The sequence below is a fragment of the Rhinoderma darwinii genome, chromosome 1, assembly GCF_050947455.1.
Source record: "Rhinoderma darwinii isolate aRhiDar2 chromosome 1, aRhiDar2.hap1, whole genome shotgun sequence".
In the NCBI taxonomy this organism is placed as follows: domain Eukaryota; kingdom Metazoa; phylum Chordata; class Amphibia; order Anura; family Rhinodermatidae; genus Rhinoderma; species Rhinoderma darwinii.
Genome location: NC_134687.1, coordinates 414,151,512 through 414,157,216, shown reverse-complemented (window position 1 = coordinate 414,157,216; position 5,705 = coordinate 414,151,512). Strand labels below are relative to the sequence as shown.

Genomic DNA, 5,705 nt, shown 5'->3' with positions numbered 1-5,705 from the left:
GACAGATGCCACATAAATTGCTGCAACAAAAATTTAAAGAAAACAGTATTTTAAGTTTTCATGCAATATATATGCGATTTTCCTTGCATGCAATTGTAAAGTTATATTTTTTAATAATGATAATCAGTGATACCCTACAATTCTGGACTAAGTTCCATGCTACAATTGTTGCATTTGTCACAATGGGATGCAATTGTCATAGTTGCTTATTATTTCCAAATATAATTGCTTATATCAGAATATTTTTGTATATTTCAGACTTGCCTCCAACTCCAATCTTAAGGTATGCAAAAAGCCTTCAGAATCAAAGTAGGCAAGTAGAGATTGTATGCGAAATACTGAATCCTTCCTTCTCCCTCATCAATGGATATCATTTGTATCGCAACGGAGGGGAAATTTTAGCAACTAGGCAAGTTAATCAGTTTGTCATTAACTTGTGAATATATTAGGAGAGGAGTTTCTATCACTTAAAAGTGTCGAGGTCTTCTTGACATTAGAAGGTGAGATACATTTGTACCAAAGTACAAAAGTGTTTATAACCTACAAAAGTTATTTAGTTATATGCATATGCACTATATATACTTTTACTCAAGTCTTTACTCAAGTTTTTCAATACCTCATTTATATCTAACTTTGTACAGTGGGTTTAAGACTACTATTACGTGGTATCGGTAGTTTGCCAAAGCTGTAGAAAGGTATCAAATTCCCCCTAGAGCCTGTAGATAAATTGAAGGCTGTCATGAAAAATCTATATGTCGTTGGTGGCCACTTGGAAGTCACGGCTTCCCTGATCTTCCTTCAGATATGACAGTCTGTAAACAGTAACTCACCTCCTTATTAACTTTCTTACCAATGACAACTTGGTGCTACTCAGAGTCTTTAAGCTATTGGACCCCAATGCAAAATCTGTAACAAGGCCCCTCAGCTACCATGTGCCATTTATAATACTGGTGTCTTCCTATGTGGCAGATGGGCCTCTGGGCCCCCTCAGGCACCACGGCCTGGGTGCAACTGCTTCCTGTGCACTCTCTACAGTCACAACCCTGGTGCTACTGATAGAGTAACATTTTTTTTTCAATTAAACCTGCTATTGGAATGCAACAAAATAATTTTCTTTGCTTAATTTATTTAGAAGGAAACAGTCGCGACTGTCAGACACAAAATTCTCCAGCTGTCTATGGCCTATCAAAACAAGGTAAAAAGAAAATAAAAGGAATTGGAGTCATAGTAAATAACTTGTCAGATGTGAAAATATTGTGGTACTCTCTGCTTGTCAGTGAAACAGATCATAGGAGGGTAACTTTTGCTGCAGCTCGCAGGAAAGGGAGACTGGGGCTGTGGCTCCAGTGGGTAGTCAAGTGGTACGGTACTGATGCCTGCCCACAAGCCCACTACGGAACCAAGGAGGCAATGGGGTGAGAATGTATGTGAAAAATTAGATAAGAATTACATTACGGCACAAATTCATGCTTAACATTTATATATACCATATTCTGGTAGATATGGGAGGGTTTGAACCGAAAAGGGTTCATAAGATAACTCTTTAAATTAAGATATTAGTCAATAACTTATTTTGATTAACCCCTTCCTGACCGGCCCAAGTAGATTAACGGGCTGCAGCGCTGGTCCTTGTGCCTGCAGCCCCTTAATCTACGTGTGCTGATGATGGATCACACGGGCATCCTTGCAGCCTGGCATCTCTCAGTACAGGCTGCTACTAGCAGCCATAGTACTGAGGGAAGACATCGGGTGGGATCACAGCCGTAATCCCCACCGATTAACCCCTTAAATGCAGCGGTCAATAGAAACCGCCGCATTTAAGGAGTTACAACAACATTGGCACCATGCTACGTGATTGTTGCGGGATGCTGATGATTGTTATGGCAACCGGAGGCCTAAGAAAGGCCTTTGGGTCTGCCATCTGCGGAAGGCAATTAGGTCCTGCCAGAAGCAGGACCTAATATGTTGCCCGTCAGTGTGAAACTGACAGGTATAATACCCTGCAATACATAAGTATTGCAGGGTATTATAACAACTATACAACAGTTGGATCTTCATGTCCCTAGTAGGACAAAAAAAAAAAAAGCTAAAAAAAATGTTGTACAAAAATCAAAAAGTAAAAGTTCCAAGTAATAAAATTAAAAATCACAATTTTTCCCCTTAAAAAAGCTAGACCCCTACTGATCAAACATTGATGGCCCGTCCTAAGGATAGGTCATTAATGTTAGCACTGTTGCCTTGCAGTACTGGGATCCTGGATTAAAAACCGAGCAAGGACAACATCGACATAGAGTTTGTATGTTCCCTCACGTGTTTGCATGGGTTTCCTCCAGGTTCTGGGTTTCCTCCCACACACTGGATAAAAATGACAAAATAAAAGGCAGGTTGGCAAACACAGCAAGACAAATCCCATCCAAAAATTTTAAATATATAAATGCCGAAAAGCCAAGGTTAGAGCATGTATCACTTCTAAATAATCGCGAAGTGTTATTGTGTTCTATTGGCCTATTGTCAAGGGATTGGCGCAAAGCAATTGTGGTATCCATATTAAAAAAAAAAAGAATCTAGGTTTTCAGGTGAGTTTGTAATTTGATAGTAAACTGACCAAAGAACCTTATCCAGAGAGATGTTGCGTACATCATGTACCCCAACTTTCAGTCCTGGGACTACTGTTATTAAACTTATCTCTAGATAAGATGGATGGATAGATAGATAGATAGATAGATAGATAGATAGATAGATAGATAGATAGATAGATAGATAGATAGATAGATAGATAGATAGATAGATAGATAGATAGATAGATAGATAGATAGATAGATAGATAGATTAAAATTTCAACTTTGTACATGTATTTTTTTAGCACAGACAAATACAATGAAATGACTGTAGTTTCTCTTTTTAAACACAGGTATCAAGTTATATGGAAGTGTACTCATTGGTAAACTCATTGTCTTGATTTTTATTTTTCTAATATTTGGGATCCACCTTATTAAGATTCACCTAAGGTACTTTCACAATACATGTATGTGTTTGTTCATTGATGATATTTTCTGCTACTGAATTATGACAGAATGGTAGTTTGAACAGCGATGTATTACTCTTATTGGCGCATATAACGTTCACCATTGCCATTTAAAAGAAACAACAACTTTAGAAATATTAGCAGTATGGAATCCTATTAGCTTATAAATGGGTTCTTCAAAGCTTTAAAGGGAATTTGTCAGAGGTTTTGACCCCTTGAACCCGCTGACAGCACTTTATAGAGGATGGGGGGGGGAGCAATGTCACCACACCTGAGTTGAGGGTCATGCAGGCGGCATGACCAAAAAATCCATGTTTTAATGTTCTCTGCGCAGCGAGTGCCACAGAAAGTCTCCTTCACGTGCAGTTCCCCAGGCTCTCTTTACTGAATCTTCTCCAGGGCAACCTTGTGCCAGGGACATTACAACTTGTATTTCTCAATCATGCACCCTGCATGACCGTCACCCCAGGTATGGTTACACTGCGCTACCCGTCCTCTATATAGCGCTGTCAGCAGTTTAACTGCTGACAGATTCCCTTTAAAAAAAGTTTCAAATCTTCATGTCTATTTTATTAAGTACTAAATATCAATATTATTTCCTACAGTAATTTTAAGATTTATAATGCATGATGTCATGAAAAGGATTTGTGAAATGTTATAGGGTAACTTGACCACAATCTTCCGGTCTCCTGGGTCATGGTCACGTGAGAGCTGAGAACTATTCTGCTATTCGCATTAGTTATCCCTGTACCAAGGGCCACCAGGAGAAATTTCTGGGCCCACTACGAACAAAGTGGGCCCAAGACTTGCCCTGCCGGTGCCTTTACAACTGGAAAGGAGGGAGTACTGTGATCACCATAGAACTTTCTCCCAAGGAATAGCTCTGCAGGGTGAAGAAATATGTTTAAAAAAAAACAAAAAAAACACCCTTCATAGTCACTATTATGTCAATCAGGGAAAGAAAATCTCTTGTGACCATATTGTTTCCCCTCATACACATTCGCAGGAAAAGAAAAGTTAGCTCTTCAGTTCAGGAACCCGGCCTATAGCAGCAGTAATCTGTGCTTCCTAGGTTTCACATGGAATTTTTTTTGGTTTTTGCTCTATTGTCTATTTTATTTTTACATTTTGCTTTTTCATTATTTTTTACAGAAACAAGAAATCAGAAACCGAAGAACAGTCATTCCACAGATTATGAATACTATTCTAAAAACTGAATTATAAACGTTAATATTTTTTTTTCTCTAGATGTTCTAAGGTTGACAATGCACCTATATATGGTTTAATGTGCTTTCATTTATTTAATTGTTTTATATTCATCTCATTAAATCACAGGAAATTAGTCACAGCAAAGGGATGAGGTTCTGCTACTGAGTGTGTCATTTAACACGACTCATTGAAATGTCACAATATGTCGTTTTCCATAGCTAAATATATTGTGGCAGATTTTTCAATGAATTTAGACCAATTGTGGTGTAAATATGTTGATAAAAATAGTTTTGTAGGACAATATTTATGAAGCCGCTGCGCAACATTTTCTGGCACACACAAATGCGTTGAAAAATGTGGGCGGTGATTCACTGAGTGTGACTCATTTATTAACACATTTCGCCACTTTTCCATAAGTGTCTTAAAAAATGTGAGGCCCAAGCTGGTGTTGTTTTTAGTCTAGGACAGATTCATAGACATGCACCAATATTAATAAATCTTCCTTAATGAGTTATCTTTACACAGAAAATAAACAATTCACTATTACATTTTGCTCTGCTACATCTGTAAGTTCCTCATGCACTATCACTTTTACAGGATTTCTATGTATAAACAGGTTTTAGAGAAGATCATGGTCTCTAACTTGTCTAAAACATCTTTTTCATACCGTCATAATCTTGCAGTCTAAGCAGTTATATTGAATTATCCATTTTGGCTCCTCACTTTTTAAAGTGGATCTGTCACTAGTTTAGTAACGCCCTATCTCCTAGATAATCTAATAGGCGCTGCCATAGTGATAATGATAGTGAAAATTGTGTCCCAAAACTTTTATTATTTTAAAAAAGTATGAGCCTTTTTTGAGATATGTAAATGAGGCTATACTAGCCAAGGGGGCGTCAACACCAGCGATTCCCCTGAGGTGGAGCTACCTCACAGCCTCTGACACTGTCCTATTAGCATGAAGCTGCCTCACACAATCTGAAAGACTGAGGCTGGAGAGAAGGGGGATTACTTCAAACAGTCATATCTCAGGCTGTGGGCCACCTAAAACAGTGGTTCTGGTGGCATATGAAAGATGAGATTCGAATCTTTGATATGGCCCAAGGATTGCAGTTCTAGATCTCACCAGTTGAAAACACAGTCGGGATCGGAAGCTGTATACTATATGCATATACAATTCCGATTCTTGACTGTGTCTTTAACTGGTGATACCTCCGGTTGTTTCACAGCCAGAACTGTGATAGCCATAGCTTAAAATAGCCATACCTCGGGCTGTGGCATATGAAAGATCTCATCTTACATATGACACCAGAACCACTGTTCTAGCTGGTTTGCAGTCCGAAATATGGCTATTTTAACTGATCCCCCTTCCCTCCAGCCTCAGTCTCTCACACTGTGTGAAGCAGCTTCCTGCTAATAGGACAGCGTCAGAGGCTGTGAGGTAGCTCCACCTCAGGAGAATCGCTGGTGT

General features: G+C 38.8%; 1 long non-coding RNA gene across 1 annotated transcript; it reads left to right on the top strand.

Annotated features, from left to right (window-relative positions):
* The first annotated feature begins 434 nt into the window (after window positions 1–434).
* On the top strand, window positions 435–5,097 carry LOC142742827 (uncharacterized). Its single transcript, XR_012881447.1, has 4 exons — window positions 435–500; window positions 1,133–1,195; window positions 2,912–3,008; window positions 4,178–5,097. It is a non-coding gene; the product is annotated as an uncharacterized LOC142742827 (long non-coding RNA).
* Window positions 5,098–5,705: the final 608 nt, after the last annotated feature.